The sequence below is a fragment of the Prionailurus viverrinus genome, chromosome B1 (assembly GCF_022837055.1).
Source record: "Prionailurus viverrinus isolate Anna chromosome B1, UM_Priviv_1.0, whole genome shotgun sequence".
NCBI classification, from domain to species: Eukaryota; Metazoa; Chordata; class Mammalia; order Carnivora; family Felidae; genus Prionailurus; species Prionailurus viverrinus.
Genome location: NC_062564.1, coordinates 30,920,954 through 30,946,304, shown reverse-complemented (window position 1 = coordinate 30,946,304; position 25,351 = coordinate 30,920,954). Strand labels below are relative to the sequence as shown.

General features: G+C 41.5%; 1 protein-coding gene and 1 long non-coding RNA gene across 3 annotated transcripts in view; one reads left to right on the top strand and one right to left on the bottom strand.

The window, feature by feature from the left end:
* Positions 1-4,973, top strand: part of FUT10 (fucosyltransferase 10) — a 96,281-nt gene extending 91,308 nt beyond the window's left edge. Inside the window, exon 7 of one of the 2 annotated variants that reach the window (XR_007151820.1) lies at positions 4,889-4,973. The gene's annotated coding sequence lies outside the window, so the exon portion shown is untranslated. Of the gene's footprint in view, positions 1-2,502; positions 2,514-4,888 lie in introns of those variants that run through there. The other variant, XR_007151821.1, reaches the window with a different exon arrangement.
* Positions 1,564-22,696, bottom strand: LOC125164597 (uncharacterized). The gene is made up of 3 exons (XR_007151823.1): positions 22,601-22,696; positions 21,755-21,831; positions 1,564-1,863 (listed from the first exon to the last, which is right to left on the bottom strand). It is a non-coding gene; the product is annotated as an uncharacterized LOC125164597 (long non-coding RNA).
* Between the last annotated feature and the right edge of the window lie 2,655 nt (positions 22,697-25,351).

The window sequence follows — 25,351 nt, the reverse complement described above, 5'->3', positions numbered from 1 at the left end:
AGATTCACTAGATGAGAAAAGGGAATCTGAGGCAATGACTCAGGCTTAACAACCAGGTTTAGAGGATGGTTAGTTATTTTTGTAGTGTGTGTGTGTGTGTGTGTGGAGGGGGTGGGGGTGTGATGAATATCAGATTGAGAGAATAAAGAGGAGGAAGTGGAGAAGGGGAAAGAAAAGAAAACTAACAAGGTGTTTTGGTATTGGTTTTTTTGTTTTTGTTTTTGAAACCAACATTTTATTGAGCTCTCCTACCTCTCAGAAATCTATCCCAGCAGATTTTCTCTTTGCCATGGGCATCACAGACATGGGGGTGTGGCCAGCACTACCCCGATGCCCACCTATGGCCCATCTGGGAGGGGAAGGCTCCTTCCCGGGACAGGCCACCGCACGTATGATGCGGGGCCAGGAGAGCAGGCCCAGTGAGGCCTTGGTGCCGGCAGTTAACCAGTAACGACCCCAGAGGTATGATGAATTCATTTCTCCTACAAAAAGAAAAAAAAACCTAGTATGAAACCTCAGTAGTGTTCCAGCACTCAGAGTTTAAATATTAAAAAGGGATCATCAGAAAACAGTTAAAAAAGACAACAAAACCAACTGAGGCCACCTCCCGGTGGCGGGGGGAGGTGGTGCAGAGGCCAGCCCTGCACCCTCCCACCCTCACCCCACACTGAGCAGCAGCTGGTGTCACTGGAGAAGGTGGAGCCCCAAACCTAGCAGCAGCAACAGCAGCAGCAGGGACAGCGCCAGCCGGTGACCTGGGTTGGGGGACAATTGTGGGATCAAGGGGACGGGGTAGGTGGCGAGAGGTGAGGACTTCAGCCTTGAACAGGTGTGCTCATTCTGCAATGCCTCCTATGCTCGCTCTGTGGACGCAGGGGTGAGCCCCGAGTGGCTGGGAGTGGGGTGGGCCGAACGAGTCAGGGAAGGTGGAGAACACAGGAGCAACCACTCCTAACTGAAGAGGTCTGGAACAAGTTGACCAGAAAGAGGGGCACAGGTGGGGCGGGGCAATGGCCCTGAGGACAGGGCAGAGGAGGAGAAGCCAGCCCACCCAGGCTGTGGCTCGTCTCCTGGTGACTCGGAGGGAGGCATGGAGAGTGGTCAGGAGAGGTGCTCAGGGGAGGAGGCACCTGCTGGGTAGATGAGGGAGGAAGCACCAATGTCTGCCAGACGAAGGCGCTCCTGGCAGAAGGAGAGGCATGAGCACAGGTGGCGAAGCAGGCAAACACACTCAAGAATTCAAGCATGGAGTCAGTAAACCAGGTGTCTCAAAGCCAAAGGCCTCTGGGACCAGGCACAAGCAGAAAAGTGGGGAAGCAAGCATGACAAGACAATAGGGAGTAGTGGGGCCTGTGGCACTCAGAGAGGATATGCCCTAGGGAGTATCACCCCATGCAGGAGGGTAAGTCAAGGTCATGAAATCTCAAGGCTTCTTTACCCTGTCCCTGATAGGGGCAGGAATCTCCAGATCCTTATGTTCTCTCTGAGATTAGTGAGACCATCCGAGAAACTTCTAAGAGCACCTGTCAGGCCTGTCTGCTTGTGGGTGAAGGCCAAGCTGTACCTGGCCAGCCTGGGCAGCTCGCCGATGTGGGACAGCATCCACCTGACTTCCATCTTGTCCCCGATGAAGGCTGCCACATGGCCACATCGTCGGGTTAGTTGCTATTAGGGGAGGGCCCAGGACATAGGAACTCCATGAGATGGGTCATGCCAGGAAGGTCCAGAATTTCTGGGCTATGCTCTTGCAGGAAGGTGCTCAAAATGACGGCGCTGGAGAGGGGTACTTCCAGAGACATTTCTTCTCTCGCGTCAGAGGTGGTGGTGGTGGTGGCAATGGTGGAGCCAGGAGGCATGTTGTCTCTAAAGAGAAAAATATGTAGTAGAAAGAGCAGTCATGGTGGTAGAGAATGGAGACATATGGTGTACAAATTAATTTTTCCAGCTTTTTTCTCTTTAGGGCAATTATAAAGCAGAACAGCTCTTTGGGCTAATAGACCCCTAACGTTCTATGATTTATTAGAATAATTAGAAAGGGAGATAAAACCCTTTTGAGATAGGAAGTTGGAAGCTCACATTTTTGAAAACGTGATTTTTTTTTATTACCTAAGATAACGAAGCAGGACATGTCATTATATACATAGCTTATCCGTTGCCATATAACTAGTAAATGGCAGAACCAAATTTCAGACCCAGGATTGTCTTGTTTGCTCCTGTTCTTTCTGCCATAGTTCATTTTCTCTCAAAAGAATCTCTCATGGGATGGATAGGTTGTTGTGATTCTTTGCAGTACCATGGAAAAATAAAATGTCTTTCCCACTGGTATGGAAAACTCCAGTTCTACCCTTATAGCCTTTCATAAATATGAAATTCCGTATGAGTGAAATGGAGCCTGTGTCCACGCTTCTAAGTCAATCTATTTCTTCTTTCAGAAAACTTTCATGTGATATTGGAATTATGAAGAATTTGGTTTGGGGTGCCTGGGTGGCTCAGTTGCATGAGCATCTGACTCTTGATTTTGGCTCAGGTCGTGATCCCAGGGTCATTGTATAACCACATATTGGGCTTTGCTCTGAGCATGGAGCCCGCTTGAGATAGGTAGACAGATGGATGGATGGATGGATGGATGAATAGACAGATAGATAGATAGATACATACATACATACATACATAACATTTGGTTGGAATGTATTAAGCACTTGGAAAAGCCCACGGCAGCTGTGTTAGCCTTAAGGGATACTCCCGTCTTTGGGAAGGCCTAGGTTTGGCCTCTCACCAGATTTGTTTGCAGGTGCTTTGTAATTCTGTACACACAACAAGTACTTCGACTTCCCCATTGTGAGAGCTGGCAGATGAAAGCTCGGGAAGGACTGTGAAGTAAAGATGATGTATCTGTGCAAACAACAAAAACTCAGAAATGAATGATGTTCGAATTCTGGCAGTGATGCTGCAGTAAACCATGATCACAGTCATGGAAAACCAGAGTTAACATTCAATGAAGAAAGCATATGGTGTCATTTCTTATGCCCTATTATGCCTACCCCACCCCCACCCTACCTATTCATAGTCTGGGATTCTTTCTAACTTGATACTTGTGCAAAATTTCCTCCATTTGTTTTGCAACTATAGAAGATAGTGTAGCTTCCCAAAATTCATATAGACCCCTGTCTTGTGAAGAAGCAACACTCCAAATAAACTTTATAATAAGAGGTTTGCAGGGGTGACTGGGTGGTTCAATCAGTTCAGCATCCAGCTCTTGATTTCAGCTCAAGTCATGATCTCGTGGTTCATGAGTTCAAGCCCTGCATTGGGCTCTGAATTGATAGCGAGAAACGTGCTTGGGATTCTCTCTCTCTCTCTCTCTTCCTCTCTCTCTCTGCCTGCCCCCTGCTCACTCACTCTCTCTCTCTGTCTCTCAAAATAATTTTTCAAAAAAGAAGTAAAATGTTGGAGAGGGTGGCAATGACAAGGGACAGGGAGGTATGGGTGATAGAGAAGAAGTGACAAATGCACTTTCTGAGGAGATGTGAAAATGGCACTAGGTTGGGGAGGTGAAAATGGCGCTAAGTTGGGGAGGCCAAGTTGTATTGTGAGGCTGATGGCACACAGTCATTGTTCTGGAGAAAAGGCTTTTGCTATGGGTTTCTTTACAGAGGCCAATGTCTCAGCTTCAGTTTCAGGAAATCCCGAAACAGGAAATAAGATGTTGCAAACTTTGGGGTTTGGGGATAGACTCATGAGAGCGATAAATTTCAACAACCTAAAAATTGCTCGGTGACTTCTTGGCTTCTGAGGACATATAGCCAAGCCAAGGTGAAGCCACCCTTCCTCCCCTCCCACCCCTCATGTGCAGCTGGCTCAAGTGCCCTCAGTCTTCATAAACACAACCGCATTCTTCAGCTCTACACCAGACCTCCCCTCAAGTCACACAATCCCTCAGCAAACTAAGGGTCATTCATGAAGGCCCCGGAAAACAAGGAGAAAACAACTCCCGATCCATGTGGCATAGAAAGAATCTGTTTTGGTGGGAACAGGAGGGGGACTGGTGTGGAATTCGGGGTTTAAACAGTCTGATCTCAGCACTGGCAGCCTCTGAAATGACCTTGGAAAAGACCTTGCGTCAACTCCATCAGAATCTCCAGACAAAATACGTGAGTTCAGCCAAACATTTGAATGTTTCCGATGTTTGCCTGTTTGCCATCATACAGGGGATGGTCTTCACTGCACTGGGATTCAGTGTGACTCTCAGGAAGGCTGCTCTGAAGGGATCCCTCCCCACCCCCTCCCCTCCTTTCCCAACACCCTGCAAATTATGCGGGAACATTGGACATGGCAGATATATCGAGCTATTGTCTGACTCACGTCTCACCTAGAACATGGTAGCATTGGATTTAGATTAATTTGGACCTGACTAGAGTGACACTAGAGACTGGGAACCTGAATGTGTCCACCAGGATTTACAAATCTTTTAAAATGTTCTCATGTGTGCTTGCGGCTTCCCAATTAGTCAGAGAACTTGGTGTCAGGCTGTGCACGGCTTCTCCTGTGTTTACATGTGTCACATATTTCTTCGGGGCACTACCCAGTGGGGTAATTGATTAATCTAAGGCAGCCATTAATTGTTTGATGTCTGTTCTATAGAAGGATTGGAGATGGTCTCAGGGCAAATATAATTTGAGAATAGCCAGGGGTGAGTGACAGCATCACTGTTCTCTCATCTCCCACTGACTCCAGACATTCAAAGTGAGCTTGGCAATTATCTAAGAAAGAAAGGAGCGACATGTGGTTTTTTCCCAACGGGGGATTTCATTGTCCATTTGGGTCCTTTGTTTACTGCATCTCAAAGAAACCATGACAACCATATTTGTCTCTATTTCCTCTCCCCTAGATGCTTTTGGCTCCATCTGTTCGATATTCACCAATGAAGTCAACTTTTCATCTCTTTTTTCATTATATGTGGAAGTGTACTTAGGTGAGTTCCTTTTTTTTAAAGTAAAAGAAAAAAATTTAAAGGTGGTGCTTGACTGGATGTATTGTTAAACACCTTCTCTACACTTCCTCCTTCTTAATTTCCACTGGCGTGTGACATTCTCATTTATTTGACTTGCCAGAAGGTGTGGGTGCAATGTGCAGAGACGGGCCATCCCAGGAAAACAAAACAAAATAAACCCCCTGCTCTGTAGGTATATGTTTGTGTGATGAAAAATGCCTCCTCTATATTCATATCGACATCTAACTTTATTCCTCTCTACTAACAAAATCTCAGGCAGTGGCAGCGAGGAACAGCTCTGTCCTTCCTCAGAAGGTGGTTTTGTCTTCTTGTTAAGGCTTTTTATGAGTTTGTACGGTCCTGTGGCTCTTCGACGGGTGTGGAACACAGAAAGCGGTAACTAAGAGGAAGAAATATGGGGCCCGGCTTGAATGGGACACCAAAGAGACTTCTTTTGGTGGTGTAGGGTGACCTTTCACAATTGTGAAAGTTCCCCTGTTACAACTGAGTAGCCCCAGACAGAAGTACCCCAGGCTCAGGACTCCTGGCTGTGTCTAACTTTGCTTTTGCTATTAACTACCTTTGTGATCTCGAACAAACCATAGTACCTCAATATGGCCTCCACTTCCTTCATACGTAAGGTGAAGTAGTATTAGGTGACATATAAGCCTCCAAAGAGCCTTTAAATGATCCTGTTCTGTTTCATGGCTAAACGGTAACAGGAGCTAATGATTTTGCTAGTTTTCTTGTCATACCCCTCATGTATAATTCTAGCCTCAGACTTCTTCGTGTCGCATTCTATAGCCTCTCTCATCTATCCTGCCCACTTCACGTTTTCTTTCTTTTTTTTTTTTAAATTTTTTTTTCAATGTTTATTTATTTTTGGGACAGAGAGAGACAGAGCATGAACGGGGGAGGGTCAGAAAGAGAGGGAGACACAGAATCGGAAACAGGCTCCAGGCTCTGAGCCATCAGCCCAGAGCCTGACGCGGGGCTCGAACTCACGGACCACGAGATCGTGACCTGGCTGAAGTCGGACGCTTAACCGACTGCTCCACCCAGGCGCCCCCACTTCACGTTTTCAACTATCGTTCATATATTTGTGACTTAAACCATTAAACATTTTTATGCTCCATTATAGTTACATAAAATACAGTGCACCCATTTCAAGTTCAGTGAGTTATTTGGAATATATATACAGCCATGTATCCACCACCACAATCAAGATATAGAACACTGATGGCAGCCTAATGAATCCCCTAGTTCTCTTTTGCATTCAACCCTCCCCCATTCCTGGCCCTACAACATCGCTAATCTGCTTTCTGACACCAAACGTTTTGTTTTCATCTTTAAAGCCATGCTTCTAATTGCGATCAGATATGCATGTTCAGCTACCCACTGGGAAATATGATTTAGATGCATCACAGGGCCCTTGACCTTTATAAAATGGAAATCAAGATCTTTCCCCATAAATCTAATCACCAAAAGTGTACATCTGAGAATCAGCTATGTTCCTTCCTTGCCTTCTCTCTCTGTATTCATCCATCCCACTTAGGAATCTACTCCCTTAGTGTATTCTCATCTATCCCTTCCTTCTGTCACTGTTTCAGGTTAAGCCGTCACTAACCACAGTCTAGTCTTGTTCCGAAGCTCCACGGATCTCTTCTAAGGTCATGCCCCACATCCCTCTACCACCTAGCTCAGATTACCTTTGTGTAACCTTTCTCCAATATATTTATATGGTGTAAACTTTATAGTCCACTCACTTCAGGGCCTTTCAATAAAATCTTTCTCTTGTAAATCAAATACTCCCTAGCTTAATATCCTTTAATAGCCACTCATCCCCTTTGGGATATAGACTCTGGTATAACCCTTACCGGACTTTTCAGGTTCACCTCTTAACTTCCTCATTAGCATGCCCTGTGCTCTGCTAAACCACACTAACTATATGTTGCCTGAACACTCCATGTTTTCTTCATACCTATACATCTTGAATAGAGTGTTTTATTTCCTCTGCCTGGAATATCAGCTTGATGAATCCCTATTTATCGTTCGAGTCTCAGCTCAAATGATTTCCTCAGTGACGCTTTCTTGAATACTCTCAAAGGCTGTTAGTTATTCTCTCTTCTTTCATTACACAATGTACATTTCTCCTTTATAATCACCAAGATTACACTCCAACGTGGAAAAGGAGGGGGCAATACAACTCATTCCCCAGAGTCGACTTAACAGGTTGCTAGGTTGAGCTCATGTGTACATACTCACATGTGTGCACATACACACACACTGATAGAGAATGAGGAAGAATACTTTGATAGTCTTTGACTTTTGGTTCAAGTTCTACCTTCCAGCTCAGTAAGAGTTTTAATGAAGGGTTGTAGCTTTATCAGTGACTCTCCTCCACATTTCATAGGTTCTCCGGTTTCGTTCACTGGTCTGCAACTCACTATGTTTATTGTCTTCCATTCCCTACTCAGGGTCCTGCTTCCTCTGCAGGTGTACATCCTTGAGCACCGTCAAGTCCTCTGCTGGATGCCACCCCAGGTGGAGGGAAAGAGACCTTCCCAATGTTCTAGGCTATCTAGCATCTGCAATATCGTAGGCATGTTCTGTAGATTGTCTTGCTAAAATATCATGTCTCCTATTATCTTATTTTATCCTAGTCTGGTATGCTCCTATATCATGAGGAGAAAATTTAGATAGGAAACACCTCTCCTGTAATGTTTATAAAAGGACTTACTATATTGTAATTTTTATGATCTATTTACATGTTTGCCTCTTATAGACTGAGTTTCTTGGACATCAGATAGTGGGTTTTTTTTTTCCCCTCTAGTGACCAGCATAATGAATGAATGAATGAATCTTATGATGAACTTGGATCCTGCCTATATTTCTGTTATAAGACTAATGATTTTATGTTAAGTAGCATGTTCTGCCTTAAAAAATTCTCACGAGCAAATGAAAATGTGTTTTAATATCTAGAACTGTTTGAATTGGAAACCTTTCCATTTAAAATTAGCAACAAGCATAGGCAATATTTTATTAATAACTCTAATTCAGTGCATTATATTTTAAAGTAGAAATTAAAGCCAAGCTTGCATAATTAATTCGGATACTTAATTTGCCAAGTCTTATTGCTGTTGGTAGACTTGTAGATATATAAGATCAAGCAGTATTTGAAGAACTTACGGTATGTTAAAAGATAAGACAATAAACTGAGAAAATGCAACTGAATAATATACACTTTTTTCTTTAGCATGTTCAAGAGGAAGCTAAGTGTCAGCTCAGAGTGCTGATTGCAGAGATCAAGGTGGGGTTGTTTGTTTTCCTCAGGGAGTATAAGAGCCTGGATGGGTTCTCTTGTTTCTTCTGTGCAGAAGGTGACAGGCCCAGGAGAAGAAACATCTGGAAATCAGCGGCTTTTGATAAATGTCTGTTGAAGAATAGGTTGTGTGGTTAAGTGTCAGAAAGTTGGGTAAAATTGTCAAGAAGTCTTTTGGAGATATGGATACTTCAAAATGCCTACAGCGTACGGTAATTTGTGATCACTTGGAGAGAGAATGCTCCCTAGCCAAAGGCTAAGATCTCTTGGAAATTTTCTCTGACTAGCCTGTCTCATGATGGCTCTTAGCTTGCTTTGTGTAACTATAACATTCATGTGGGCTGTCTAATATTCTCTATGTTTATATGACGTAAGACTATATGATACTGTAGGATATTCCCAAATGTATTTCACCTACTAGATTATCTTGTCCTAGGGGGTCACGTCCTTTTTTTGCATTCTCTCTAGCTCAGTATATATCTACTATGTTCTAAACATTTTTACATATGGCTATGATGTGATTTGGGTCTTAGAACAATTTTGTAAACTGAAAATATTGTCATTCTGATTTTTGCAGATGGAAACACAGATGTAGAGTGTCAAGTAACTTATACAAATTTACACAGCAAGCAAGTGGCAGAGTCCAGATTTAGATTAAAGTTCATGATCATTCCTCAGTATACTTTTCTAAAGACACAGAATTATTCTGAAAAGAGTACTGAGATGTCCTTTAGCCAACAAAATAAAATAAAGAGACAGCTTTTTTTTTTGTCATGGAATTGGTGTGTTTTTCATATCATCTGAATATTATGTCCATTCTATGTTGGTCATTCATGGAATGTGTAATCCAAGGTTCTGCTTTGAACTGGTACTTGATAGAGATGGGTTCATGGGCTGACAGTGTGAACCCAACGCTCATATGAGAGACCATGACGCTCGTCTGTTGATCTGGAAGTTTAGTCAAAACAGTAAGGTAAGTTCACCAGAAAGGAAATGTAGCTCACAATTAAGCAATGTGAATGCCTCTCACAGAGTTTTCTCTTTTCCTTTCCCCTGCGCTGGGGGGTGGGCTATTATTTTAAAATGCAATAAATACCACGTTCTGTAATTGCTCATTCTATCATATTTTCTCTTTTCATTCTTCACTGTTCCTCCTGCCATCTTGATGACACCTCCTTCAGGCACTCACAAATTTCATCCCTCGAAAATGGAATGTAAAAGCCCATTAAACTATGCCACACGTGGCAATTAATTGCCAGAAGAAAGTCACCCAGAACCTTGATCTCAGACCTGTCCTTTGAATGATGTAAATCCAACTTATCTCACTCTGAAGCTTCTTTGAATTTTAGTGTCTCCATCACCGTATGGTAACACTGCTCCCTTCTTCAGGGTAATTTAATAAAAAGATGGAATCACCCCATATGCATTTTTAATTGCATCTCTTTGGATAAAATAGGTTGATGTCAGAAGAGTCTTCTTTCCTGAACTAACTGCAGATGTGTTTTTAATACAAACTGTATCAGTCTATAAGAAAGCTAACAGAAAAGCTCTAACAGGAAGCTCATGAAAAATAGTCCCTGTCGGCCAACTCATGAGTCCCAATTGCATTAAACAATTTCACATTAAATCTTTATTTTGATGGTTTTTATTCAGCTTATTCATGCCTTGGACCTATATAGGGTGTCACAGTTATAAAAATGTCATAAAATAAGGCCACAAATGAAATTATCTTTAGGTATGAAATAACTTATTCATAGGTGAAGGTAGATTGTGTTGCTAGCTTTTACTGAGCAAGGGATTTGCAGATTGTCTCTGGGATAATTTGGTAACTGCTATCTTGGGTTGTTTTCTGTCCTTTGGATGTGTGTCTATAGTCTCTAAAACTCTTTCGATTTTAGCTGGAACATCCACTCTCGTGGCTCCAAAGCAGAGCTAATCTGCTTTTCTGCTTCACAACCTTCATCTGTGTTTTTGTTTTGCCTCAGCAAGTGAAGGAAAAAGATCAGGGCATGAATCGCTCACTCCATTAGAAGGATGCATTTCCACTTTCATCCAATTAGCTGCTGTAATTTGAAGCTTTGGGGGCCTGCTGATAAGGTGGGAGGCTGGCAGAAGCAAGGCCCGCAGAAAGCTTTCCGAGGGCACACAGTGAGTTGTTATCATGAGTTTCACTGGAAAGATCAAGTATCAGGCCTGCTCACCCCAGCCTGATCCGCCAATCCTCATATATATTCATTAACCATCGATATGTGGTTACTCAGCAAGGTTACACGAGCCTTCACACACAGGTTCTGTAAGGTCTGAAGGCACACGGAACCAAAGCAGCCAGCGATTGGATCAAATTTCTAGCATAGCTTGTTCTCAGGGGCAAAGGATTTAAGCAGCTATCTTCATCCCCTCATTAGGTATTTATATATTTTAAAGTTCATTTGTTTATTTTTGGGAGAGAGATTGTGAGTGTACAAGTCAGGGAGGGGCAGAGGGAGAGAGAGAGAGAGAGAGAGAGAGAGAGAGAGAGAGAGAGAATCCCAAGTGGGCTCCACGCTGTCAGTGCAGAGCCCGATGTGGGGTTCAAACCCAAGTAGGGTGAGATCATGACCTGAGCCGAAATCAAGAGTCCGATGCTCAACCCACTGGGCCACCCAGGTGGCCCTTCCTCTTGTAAACATAATGATATCCTGGAACTTTTAATCAGACTCCTTTCATTCATTTTCACTGATCTCTTTGATAATGAACAGGGCAAAGGAACTAACAAGACAATGGAACTTGTTATTTCTGGAAGTCTGAGGAGACTCTTGTAAATTCCCAGCACAATGAGGCGATGATTTGCACAGGTAGAAGGGCCTGAAAAGTCCCAACACCCCATTTTTATGTCTCTCTGTCACTTCTTGCAATATGAGCGGAGAACACACGTACTTCTAAAAATAAGGCCAGATATTCTCTGACAAGTTTAGCCTGACTATAAAGGTGATGAACATGAAAGGGATTCTACTCTAAATTTAGGCGTTGGGTATTTTCTTTTCTAGAATGATCTCCCATTTTTCCTGGGAAAACTCCAGCACCGAAAAACTGTTTGTGAGAAGTAACTATGCAAGGAAGATTCTTTCCACAAAGAGAAAACTCGTGGACTCGGAATATCTAGTCAATTGCTTCTGAGAGCAAGGATGGGCTTGGCGAAATGGAGAAGTCAGATAACACACTTGGGGTCTGGATCTCTCTTATTTTACTTCTGCAGTATCCTCATCTGTAAAATGAAAGGGAAATTGTATACTGGGAAATTACTAACACGTCTTTTGGTTTCAGTGTTCTATGATTGGTGAGGTGGTGTATCTCAGTTTGGGATTGGCAAATATTGAGCTTGTATATCGCCATTCTTGCCAGCTATATTAACGGCATACCCCTCTAATTAATTGTGAAAACTATTCCTGCTGACCTTGGAATTCCAAGGCCTTAAAATGCTTCTCAGCACAGAATTTCAAGCAACCACTATCCATCGTATGAAAAACTTAAGTGCCATTCCGGATATAATGAACAGCGATGTAATGACAAGACAAAGGAATGGACAGGAATCTGACCTTGGGTCTGATTTGATGCTTCTGTGTAACCCCTTGAGAGGTCAATTAAATATTTTAAAGTTAAATTTGATACAGCTTTTGCATGAAAATAAGTTCTCATTTCTCTGGCGTAAGTGCCAGAAGTGCAACTGCTGGTCCTGTGATAGTTGCGGATTTCATTTTCCGAGGAATTTTTGGAGTGGCTATAATATTCCCACCAAATACATTTGAGGGATCCAGTTTTCCTGCATCTTCACCAGCATTTACTGTTCTCACTATTTTACATTTTAGCCATCCTGATATCTCATAGTGGTTCTTTTAAAAAATTTTTTAGGGGCGCCTGGGTGGCGCAGTCGGTTAAGCGTCCGACTTCAGCCAGGTCACGATCTCGCGGTCCGTGAGTTCGAGCCCCGCGTCGGGCTCTGGGCTGATGGCTCAGAGCCTGGAGCCTATTTCTGATTCTGTGTCTCCCTCTCTCTCTGCCCCTCCCCGGTTCATGCTCTGTCTCCCGCTGTCCCAAAAATAAATAAACGTTGAAAAAAAAATTTTTTTAAATAAAAAAATTTTTAATGCTTATTTATTTATTTATTTATTTATTTTTTGAGAGAGAGAGTGCGAGTGGAGGAGGGGCAGAGAGAGAGGGAGACCCAGAATCTGAAACAGTCTCCAGGCTCTGAGCTGTCAGTACAGAGGCTGACGTGGGGCTAGAACTCATGGAGCATGAGATTATGACCAACTGAAGTCGGATGCTTGACCAACTGAGCCACCCAGGCGCCCCACTCATGGTGATTTTATTTTGCATTTCCCCAATGGCTAATAATGGTGAAGATATTTTCATGGTCTTTTTTGCCTTCTTTATAACATCTTCTATGAAATGTCTCTGCCTGTCTTTAGCCCAAATTCTAATTGGAATTTTTTCTCTTTTTTACTGAGTTTTACGAGTTTTTTTGTTTTGTTTTCTTTTTTACATATTCTAGATACTAGTTCTTTGTTGGATAAGTAGTTTACTAACATTTTCTCCTACTCTGTAGCATGCGGGGTTTTTTCTTTAATTTTGAGAGAGAGAGAGAGAGAGAGAGAGAGAATGAAAGAGCATATGTGCTCATGGAGGATGGGCAGAGAGTGGGAAAGAGACAGAATCCCAAACAGGCTCCTGCACAGACCGTGAGATCATGACTTAAGCCGAAACCAAGAGTCAAACACTTAACAAACTGAGCCACCCAGGTGCCCCTGTTTTCATCCTTTTAACAGGGACTTCCCCAAAGCAAAAGTTTTTGATTTTGAATTTAACATTTTATGACTTTATTTATTTATTTATTTATTTGGAAAATATTTAAACTTTTAAAATTGAAGAATAGCTGACATACGATTTTATATTCATTTCAGGGGTACAATACAGCGACTCTACATTTATATACATTACAAAATAAGCACCACAGTAAATCCAGTTACCATGTGTCACAATGCACAGTTATTACAATTTTATTGGTTGTATTCCTTATGCGGTACTTTGCATCCTTGTGACTTATTTGTTTAATAACTGGAAGTTTGTACCTCTTACTCCCCTTCACCTATTTCACCCATTTCCCCACCCCTCCCCTCGGGCAACCACCAGTTTGTTCTTTGTCTTCGTGAGTCTGTTTCTGTTTTGTTTTGTTGGTTCGTTTGGTTTTTTAGGTTCCCCATATAAGCGAATTGTCTTTCTCTCTCTCACTTCTGTCTTGCTCATTTCACTTAGATAATACCCTGTAGGTCCATGCTTGTTGTCACAAGTGGCAAGATTTCATTTTTTATGGCTGAGCCATATTCCAATATATTTCTTACCTATTCATCGATCAGTAGACACTTACGTTGCTTCCATATCTTGGCTATCATATAGACAAACCCCAGAGACATTGTGGGTTTGGTTCCAGACTACTGCCATAAAGTGAATATCACAATAAGGTGAGTCAAATGAATTTTTTGGTTTCCCAGTGCATATGAAAGTTTTATTTACACCAAACTATAGTCTATTACGTGTGCCATAGCATTATGTCTAAAAAAAAAAAACCCAATGTACATACCTTAATTAAAAAATACTTGGGGCACCTAAGTGGCTCAGTCAGTTAAGCAGTCGACTCTTGGTTTCAGGTTAGGTCATGATCTCATGGTTTGTGGGTTTGAGCCCCGCGTCAGACTCTGGGCTGACCGCATGGAGTCTGCTCAGGATTCTCTCTCTCTCTCTTTCTCTCTGTCTCTCTGCCCCTCCCCCACTTGGGTCCCCTCTGTCTCTCTCAAAATAAATACACAAACATTAAAAAAAATATTTTATTGCTTCGGCTCAGGTCGTGATCTCATGGTTCATGAGTTTGAGCCCCACATCGGCTTGTTGCTGTCAAGCACAGAGCCTACTTCAGATCCTTTGTCTCCTCTCTCTGCTCCTCCCACGCTCATACTTGCTGTCTCAAAAATAAATAAATATTACCATCGCTCTCTTTGCTGTCTCAAAAATAAATAGATATTAAAAAATAAAAAAATACTTGGGGCGCCTGGGTGGCTCAGTTGTTTAAGCATCTGACTTCGGCTCAGGTCATGATCTTGTGGTTCACGAGTTCAAGCCCCACAAAGGGCTCCGTGCTGACAGCTCGGAGCCTGGAGCCTGCTTCAGATTCTGTGTCTCCTTCTCTCTCTGCCCCTCCCCCACTCGCACTCTGCCTCTCTGTCTCTCTCTCTCAAAAATAAACATTAAAAAATTAAAAAATATAAGTAACTAAGTAAAGAAATACTTTACCGTTAAAAAATGCCAACCATCATCTGAGCTTGCAGTGAGTCATAACCTTTTTGCAGGTGGAGGGTCCTGCCTCGATGTTGATGGCTGTTGATTGATCAGGGTGGTGGTTCCGGAAGACTGGAGGGGCCACGGTAATTTCTTAAAGTAGGACAACAAGGAAGTTTGCTGCATTGATTAACTGTTCACTTCATGAACAATTTCTCTGTAGCATGCGATGTTGTTTGATGACATTTACCCAAAGTACTTTCAGAATTAGATGCAATCCTCTCAAACCCTGCCACTGCTGTATCAACTAAGTTTATGTCGTATTCTAAAATCTTTGTTGTCAGTTCAATAATCTTCGCAGCACCTTCACCAGGAATAGGTTCCATCTCAAGAAACCACTTTCTTTGCTCATCTATAAGATGCAACTCCTCATCCGTCAACATTTTATCATGAGATTGCAGCAATTCAGTGCTATCTCAGGGTCCACCTCTAACTCTAGTTCCCTTGCTATTTCCACCATATCTGCAGGTACTTCCTCCACTGGAGTCTTGGATTCCTCCAGGTCATCTGTCAGAGTTGGAATCCACTTCTCCCAAACTCCTGTTCATGCTGATGTTTTGACCTCTTCCCATGAATCATGCGTGTTCTTAATTGACATCTAGAATGAGGAGCACTTTCTAGACGTATTCCATTTATGTTGCTCAGATTCATCACAGGAATCACTATCTATGGCAGCTTATCATCTTATAAAAAGTATTTCTTAAATGGTGAGACTTGAAAGTTGAAATTACTCCTTCATCTATGGGCCACAGAATGGATGTTGGATATATACCTAGAAGTGGAATTGCTGGATCATATGGTAACTTTGTGTTTAATTTTTTTGAGCAACCATCATATCATTCGGTAATAGCTGTACTATTTTACATTCCTATCAGCAATGCTCGAGGACCCCAATTTCTCCACACCCTTAAATGACACTTGTTTGTTCTGGAGAATAGAATTGCCAAATATAATTTGGAATTATATCTCATTGTGGTTTTGATTTACATGTCCCTATTGATTAGTAATGTTCAGCAGCTTTTCATGTGCTTATCAGTCATCTATACATCTTCTTTGAAGAAATATCTGTTTAAGTCCTTTACCAATCTTAAGGTTGGGTTGCTCATTTTTGATTGTCAAGTTGTTGGAGCTTTTAAATTAATTCTGGATATTAATCCCTTATCAGACATATGATTTGCAAGTGTCGTCTCTCATTCTGTGGGTTGCCCTTTCACTCTGTCAATAGTGTCCTTTGATGACGTCCACTTTAACTATTTTGTTGTTCCTCTTGCTTGTGCTTGGTGTCCTAATGAAGACGTTGTTGCCAAGTCCAATGTCATGAAGCTTTCCCACCTATGTTTTATTCTAGGAGTTTTATAGGTTTGGCTCTTACATTTCAGTCTTTAATCCATTTGGAGTTAATTTTTTTAATTTAATGTTTATTTATTTTTGAGAGAGAGAAAGAGACAGACAGAGCATGAGGGGGGGAGGGGCAGAGAGAGCAGGAGTCACAGAATCCAAAACAGGCTCCAGGCTCTGAGCTGTCAGCACAGAGCCCGACGTGGGGTTTGAACTCAAAACCGTGAGATCATAACCTGAGCCAAAGTCAGAAACTTAACTAACTGAGCCACCCAGGTGCCCCTGGAGTTTTTAATTGTTAAATGTAATGTAAGTATCCATCTTCATCCTTCTGCATGTGGATATCCAGTTTTCCCAGCACCATTTGTTGAAAAAACCATCCTTTCTCCATTTTGAATAATCTCAGCATCCTAGTTGAAAATTATTTGACAGTATATGCATGGGCTTATTTCTAGGCTCTCACTTCTGTTCCATGGGTCTATGTGTCTGTTTTCATGCAAGTACAATGTTGTTTTGATTATTGCAGCTTTGTAGTAAGTTTTGAAGGCAGGTAGTGTGAGAACTCCAACTTTGTTCTTTCTGAAGATTGTTCAGGCTGTTTGGGTCCTTTGAGATTCCATATGAATTTTAGGATGGATTTTTCCATTTCTGAAAAAATATCACTGAGATTTCCCTAGGTTTTTTTTTTTTTCCTATAGGGATTGTATAGAATCTGTAGCTTGCTTTGGGTAGTACTAACATCTTAATATTATCAAGTTTTCCAATCCATGAACAGGGAATATATTTCTATTTATTTGTGTTTTTACTTTCCTTCAGCACTATTTTGTGCCTTTCAGTGTATAAGTCTTTTATCTCCTTGGTTAAGTTTTTCCTAAGTATTTTATTATTTTTGATATTATTACAAATGGAGTTGTTTTCTTAATTTCTTCCTTACAGTGTTCATTATTAGTGTTTATAAATGTAACTGATTTTTGCATGTTGATTTTTTATCTTGTGGCTTTACTGGATGTGTTTATTACTGAATTCTAACAGTTTTTCTATTTGTGAAACATTTAGGGTTTTCTACAATAAGATGATTTTATTTTGAACAGAGATAATTTTACTTCTTCCCTTTTCCATTTGGATGCCTGTTTCTTTGTCTTGCCTAATTGCTCTAAAAAAAACAACAACTAGAATTTCCAATGTTATGTTGAATAGAAGTGACAAAAATGGGCACCCTTGTCTCATTTCTGATCTTAGAGAAAACTCTTTCAGCTCTTCACCTTTGAGTTTGATGTTAGCTGTGGGTTTTTCATATGTGGCTTTTATTATGTTGAGGTGATTTCCTCCCATTCCTAGCTTATTGAGTGTTGTTGTTTTTAATAATGAAAGGATGTTGAATTTTGTCAAATGCTTTTTCTGCATCAAGTGAGATTTTTTTTCTCTCCATAATTCTGGTAATGTAGTGTATTATATTGATTGATATTCATATGATGAGCCATCTTTGTATTCCAGGAAAAAATCACACTTGGTCATGGTATATAATCCTTTTGCTAGTATTTTCTTGGGAATTTTTTATCAGTAGTCATCAGAGCTATTGGCCTTTAGTTTTCTTTCCTTTTTTATTTATTAAAAATTTTTTTAACGTTTATTTATTAGAAAGAGAGAGAGAGAGAGAGAGAGAGAGAGATTTAGCAGGGGAGGGGTAGAGAGAGAGAGAGACACCAAATCTGAAGCAGGCTCCAGGCTCTGAGCTGTCAGCACAGGGCCCCACATGGGGCTCCAGCTCACAAAATATGAGATCGTGGCCTGAGACGAAGTTGGACACTTAACCGACAGAGCCACCCAGGCACCCCTAGTTTTTTTTTTTTTTTTCTTGTTGTATCTTTGCCTGGCTTGGTAACAGGGTAAGGCTAGCCTTATAGAATGAATCTGGAAATGTTCTCTTCTCTTCCATTTTTGGAAAAGTTTGAGAAAGGTTGGCGTTAATTTTTCTTTAAATATTTTGTAGAATTCGCCAATGAAGCCATCTAGTCTAGGGCTTTTCTTTTCTTCTTGAGAGGTTGTGGTTACTAACTCAATCTTCTTATTAATTATAAACTACTCTAGGCTGAATTGTATCCCTACAGAAGTCATATGTTGAAGCCCTAACACCCAATACCTGAGAATGTGACTGTATTCGGAGACAGGGTTTTAATGTAGTCGTTAAAATGGGGTTGTCAGTAAGCAATACGACTATTGTCTATATAATAAGAGATTAGGACACACACAGAGACATCACATACGTTCATGCACAAAGGAAAGAGCACGTGTGAAACCCACACTGTGAGAAACTAAATGTCTGCTGTTTAAGCCACCTGGTCTATGGTATTTTGTTATGGCAGGCCCTAGCGAACCAAACTGTGGGTCTGTTCAGATTTTCTATTTCATTGTGATTCAATGTTGGTAGGTTGTATATTTCTGGGAAGTCATCCATTTCATCTAGGTTACCCACTTTGTTGGTATATAATTGCTCATAGTACTCTCTTTTACTCCTTTTATTTCTGTACAGTTGATAATAATATCCCCTCTTCCATTTCTGATTTTAGTTTCTGTGGTTTTTGGCTAGAGTAGAAGTGTTATTGTCTAACAGTATTCTGTCTTGCTAGGCTATCCCTTTTCTGCCCCTTTGATATTTTCTAGTTGCCTGTTTTGTCAGCTCCGTGTCTGGGGTATATGAAAAGAAAAAGGTGCTCCAGGGTACTTTCCACAGTGTTGTTCCTTGGGTACCAAGTTCCCTAGCAGATCACCGTCTCTCCGTTTTGCAGATTCTTTAAAAAAATGTTTTTCTTTTTTAAATAGTGAGAGGGTTTTTAGTTGCACTTTTCAGAAGGCAATGTGAAGACTGGACTAGATGATCTCTAAAATCCCTCCCTGGTCTGTGGGTTTTCGGATAGGCTTTTCTGATTTTGAAATAACTAAACCCTAAGTAAGCAAACAGAGCCACTGTTCCCTTTAGGTGGAGAGTAAATAGATTAGAGCTCACTGCTAGCATCAAAACAAAGGCAGAGGCGTCATCCTTCTACTGTCTTTAGAGAAACTTTAGGTTTCCCCAAAAGCTTTTCATGGGAAAAGCTTTTCTTTTCTTTTTCGTTTTCTTTTTCTTTTGGAGTGGAGTTCAAAGGTTAAATTTTCCTGTTTTCTTTCTTTCTCTCACTGCTAGTAAACTTGCTCTGGGGCTGACTATTTTCGCTGGCCTTCTAAACTCTGCTTACCCTATTGTCAAATGGGGGCCTAACTATTGGCACCCAGGGTCTGGAGAGAGCTCCGCACCCAGGGATTTGTCTTCTCCACCCTCCTTTCCCCATAGGCAACCTTGTCATTGCCTCAGCCCCCTGCCTTGACCCTTTGATGTCCCTGCTAATGTCCACCGTTGAGTAGGACAGCTCGTTGTTAGTTCTTGTCCCACATCAGAGGTTGTTCAGGTATATTCCAGAATCTAGTCGGAAGCTTAACCAACTGAGCCACCTCGGTGCCCCATGTTAACTGAGGATTAAAGAAATTATTTAAAAATAAATTTCAAAGGGCCCTGGGTGGCTCAGTCGGTTAAGTGTCTGACTCTTGATTTCTGCTCAGGTCATGATCTCATAGTTTATGAGTTCGAGCCCCACGTTGGGCTCTGCACTGACAATGCGGACAGAGCCTGCTTGGGACTCTCTCTCTCTCCACTCCCTCTGAAATAAATAAATAAACTTAAAAAAAAAAAATTCCCAAACACTCAGAATGTGTCACTTCCTAATTGTTTTACTATAGTTTTCCATTGCCTATACTCGTGATGCTATTTATATTATTTTGCCTGTATGGCAGAAACACTATAGAAGGGTGTGCTCCCAACCTCACAGGCAGTGGTATCACACTGGTGGTTTGAAACTGGCCATAGTGGGAGTACTTAGAGTATGGAAGTTGGAAAATGCCACAATCAGAGCTGGATTTATTGTTTTGTTGACTACGTAAACTTAAGAAACTGATGGAGGGGTGCCTTAGTGGCTCAGTCTGTTAAGCATCTGACTCTTGATTTTGTCTCAGGTCATGATCTCCTGGTTTGTGGGTTTGAGCCCCTCATCGGGCTCTGTGCTGACAGTGTGGAGCCTGCTTGAGGTTCTCTCTCTCCCTCTCCTGCCCCTCCCCCACTCGAGGGCCGTGCATGCATTCTTTCTGTCTCTCTCAAAATAAATACACTTAAAAAAAAAGGAAAATGATGGATAAATGTCATTAATGCAGATTAAACTCACGTCTATAGTGGTTATATTATAAATATTCCAAAAATTGAAGAAAAACCTTCTAGTATTCAAAACTATCATCCACCAGGAAGTGATCCTCGTGTCACTGACGAGTGAGTCATGTGCTAACATATGTTTCTGTTGTTTCTCTGTTTTATTCATTAATGTAAACAAAAGTACCCGCTGACATTCACATCAGAACTACATCCGTGCCATCAATGATGTGCGTGGCTTTTTGGTAAATTGCATACTCAACGAGCATTTTTTCATAGGCTGTTTCTGTCAAAACATGGTTGGATGGCAATTATAGGTTAGCAACTGATACAAGTTTGGTAAAAAAATAAGCAAAAGGATTCTGTGAGAATCAACTTACATGTAGAATTTACAATAAAAGTATCATAAATTTTATTATTATTTATAAATCATGTGCTGCACATCCCTTATATCACTAAAATTTATATATATATGTGTGTGTATATATATATGTGTGTGTGTATATAGATACATACATATATATATACACACACATATATATATATATGTACACACATATACACACATATACACACACACACACATATATATATGCATATCTATTTTTTATCCTGGGGAGCCAGCTGTTAAACATTTATCCTTATGCCACTGTTCAGACCCTAATTCTTCACCAAGGGACATCAAACACCTTATTTTAAAATCCCTTTCACAACCAGAAGATGTACTTTAGGAAAACTTCTATGTATGAAAAAAGTTTGCTACTTGACTGGATTATTCTCAAAGCCCCCATTGTAATCCATGAATTTGCCAGCAGGTGTCACTGTGGTGTAGGGTCACAGTCTGAAGGGCTCCAGGATTGAGCTCCAATGAAGTTACACAGTATCTGCTAAAGTCTCTTTATGGAAAGACAAAGTCGCATCCAAAATCTCTGCAAACAGGCAACACAGTCACAGAGGTATAATCTTCTAGTTCTGTTTGTTGGCTTGTTTTATATTTTTAAGTCTGCTGCTACGTGTATGTTCAGAAGGCCTAAAACTCTATGGCCTTGCTATTCAAAGTCTCGTTCGTGGACCAGCATCACAGGCATCACCTGGGAGCATGTTAGAAATACAAACTCTCAGGCCTGCCCAAGACCTTTTGAATAAGAATATTCATTTTAATAAGGTCGCCAGGGGATCTCTGTGCACATTCAGGGGAGTATGGAAGCAGCTTATAAGTGGCCCATATATTGACGGTTACCACGAGGCTAGGAACAAGATGGAAAAATACTATCCAGCCTCATCGGTCACGAGAATGCAGGTAGTGGGAAAGAGAGGGACACTTCCCAAGGGAGATGTCTGATATTTGCCTTAGTGCATGTTGGATTGCCTAATGTTTTTCTTTTTCATTCTGGAAGGAACTTCTCTGGGTCTTTTCCCACATAAACCGATCGAGCTAACTTCGCCGGTGTTTATCTGTTGCTACGTCGCTTCCACGCTCTGTATTTCAGCCGTACTAACTTACCTGCCAGTGTGACCTTCTTAAAGCTCCAGCCAGACTGTATCTATCACTCTACTCCTTAAAGTGGCTTCCTCCTGCTCCTAGAACACAGACCAGAGTCTCTGTCATGTTTTGTAAGGGCTCCTAGGATCCAGCCCTGACTCACTTTGCCCTCCCTCTTCAGTCCTTCTCCTCTCCTTAGACCCAACACTCAGCTCCACTGGCCTTTTGGCCTCTCCTCCCTCACAATTTTGGGCATTGGCCCATTCTGTTTCCTTTCCCCAAATGCTGCACCCCCTGCCCCAACTCATCTATTGCCAAACTGATACTTTCTTTAAAGAACTTAGGAAGTCTATTCTAACCCCCCTCCTAGATGCATCGAAGTCCTTCATTATATGATCCTCTAAGACTTGCATTTTCATTTTGTATGCTTATCATGTTTGTGATGACTTTTTCAGAGGACTCTTCTCTCCGGCAGACTTTTCTCTATAAAGAAGGGAGTATGTCTGCCTCGTTCATCCAAACACTCTGCCATGGCCTTCGACATCCTGAACAAGCTGGTCCCCATCTCCCCCACCAGTCCTTCATCTTTCTGCTTTCACCGTCTTCTGCCATTCCTGTCTCTTGCCTTTCCCTTGTTCTCCTGTCTCCCAAACACACCAAACATCTCTTGCCATAGGTTTTTGTACTGGCTGACCTTTCTGTCCTGGCCCTTTCTCCACTGTTTTTCTAAGGTCTTTAAGTCTTAGTTATACTTCTGGAGGCAGACTGGATTGGAGGTGTGGTGATAAGCTTTGGTTTCCATCTTATACTACATCTATCTTTTGATGGATTATTTTGTGGTCCACTGGTAAACAGAAGAGAGCTGACCTGTCTTGTGTATATTTGACAAAGGTATGACTCTGGGCAAAAGTCCCTTCTTCTGGAACACCAGGTTGCTAGGTTCACTTCTCCACCAGCTCAGACCTGAAGACGACTCAGACCTGAAGATTTACCTTTGGGAGATAAAGAGCCAAGAAGACTTGGGAAACGGGATATAATGGTAGTGAGAGTTGTTTGTGATTTTTTGGCCTACCTATGAAAGTCTGAGAAGTGGTTAAGGCCCCTTCCTTCTTCATTACTCACAAGTTTACAAAAATAATATCAAGGGAAAAACTAAAATGAAGGCAAGCAATTCAAGTTGTGCTTTCTCTTAGTGTGACAACAGAATTGTTGCTTAGAGAACAAATGTGTGCTTCCATTCTTTCCTTCATTCAGCTCCCTGCTTACAGAGCTCTCGCTGTATGCAATGTCTTGCATTTGGGCCCAAACTCATTTTTCTTAACCCAACTACGACGCTTAAACACACCGAACCTTGATTCCCTGATGAATCCATCCTTCAAAGCTTTCAAGTTAAACTGTCTGCTCCTACGGGAAACCTTCCGTGATTCATTCCCTATGAAGAATTCCTCCCTCTCCCTATGTGGATGTGTACAGTTTTATTCACACTATTTAGTTTAATACAGTTAATTCAATTGAACAAATATTTGTGAAGTGTCTGAACTGTTCCTGGAAATATGCTAGTTGCTGGAATTATAAATGTGAAAAACCACAGTGCCTTCTCCAAAAGGGTTTATAACTGGCCTGGAAAGTCCACTGTAGATGGGCAAGAGAGCATGAAAATCACAGACTGAGAGATGTGCATATCATAACATGTCTGGGAAGCATTCCCTGGTGCGGAATGAATGGAGCATAGGTTTTAAGGAAAGGAGGAAGAGGGAGCATGGTAGGAGATGGAGGGAGAATAGGTAACGGTAATATTAATATTAATATTGATATTAATATTAACTATAGGGACACCTGGGTGGCTCAAGCATTAGTTAAGCATCCGACTTCAGCTCAGGTCATGATCTCACAGTTGGTGGCTTCAAACCCTGCATCAGGCTCTGTGCTGACAGCTCAGAGTCTGGAGCCTGCTTCATATTCTGTGTCTCCCTTTCTCTATACCCCTTCCCCACTCATGCTCTGTCTCTCTGTCTCTCTTTCTCTCTCAAAAATAAACATTAAAAAATTAAAAAAATATATTAGCTACAAGCATTTATTTGCCAGGAACTAAGCCAAGCAGTTCACAGTAACACAGAGATGTTAAGTAACCTATACAACACCACACAGCTTGTTAGTGGTAGAGCCAGAATCTGATGTACAGTGTGCAAACTTGAATTTCATTGTAGGTAAATCGTCAGTCCAACGAGCATTTAATAGATACCTTCGATGCACGAGACACTCTTCTAGTTAATGTGTGTGTCTGTCTTCCCTACTGGTTTGTGATTACTCCAAGGGATGGAAATTTTTATATTTATCCTTGTCAATCCCTTGCATTGGAGAGAGCCTGGAATGAAGCAGCCATAAAAGAATTGTAGTTCATTGTCCCCTTCCCTCCTCACCTTCTTTAAAGCAATGCCCTTCTCTCTAGGCTTAGAGCTCCCTATAATCACTAACCCCCAGGCCCTCTTCCTCTCTTCCCTTTAGTGGTAAGTATTTGCTGGTGAGGCGATTTATAAGGTAGAAATGTTTGTTATTCTTTTATACTCCCTTAGGTCATGCTTTTGCTTAAGTGAATCTTTGGACAGAAAGCAACAAAATGCTCTTTGAAGAGGAAAGACCCATTTATAAGAAATACCAAAGTCCTAGTGTTACAGTGATGGCAGACTAGAAACATTAAATCTTATAAGAACACTTCATTATGAACGCTCGTACTTCTTGGCCGCCCACATTTACTTAAGAGTTAAGGGAAAACGAGGGGGTTGGCTTGTAGTCTGGGGACCCCAAGTCACATCATGCGATGAACAGGACAATCATCATGCGATGAACAGGACAAACAGGACAATTAGCCGTGTCAAGGAGTTGTGTTATAGATGTAATGGTTATGGTTCCAGTAGCAGAATGAGAACAAGAAGTATTAAGGGGAAGACATTTCTGGCCTTCCAGATCTTACATGAAGATAACCACCTCTCTTTTAATAAATCTTCTGAGAATTAGATGTTGTTTAAGAAAGTTCTACTGTTGTTTTGCATTCTGAAAATCTACTCCCCCAAACTACTCTTAGGCCCTGTAAATGTCCTGTGTTTCAAAATTTCCCGTAGCTATATATGACTGATTGATAGCAACACATCTATACCTCTTCCCCATCTTTTCCATTGTGAAACACTTTGTAATTTCTAATTTTTTTCCATGTGAGTCCTAGAGATGGGAAAGGAAAGGGATTGACTAGGAAAAATGGGACACTTGACACAGAAATTTAACATGCGGTACATTGCTTGAAAAGCACAAAAGGCAGTCAGCGTGTACAATTCCTGGGTGTTATGAGCACAGCCTAATGGTCTTCGGAGAAGCATAATATATTTTAATACTATGCTAAGATAATATCAAAATTATCTTAGTTATATGTTAATGAGATAATTTAAGAGTATAATTTAAAAAGTGTAAAAGGGTTTTTATTGATATATAGATGCCTGCACAGCATCCTTTCTTCGGGGGCGGCGGGGGCGGGGGCGGTGACCCTCTGCTTTGCTCCCCAGGTCTTCTTGGATGCCCCTCTGCCACTTAACAGCTGGTACTTTCTTCCTCTTCCCAGATTTGAGT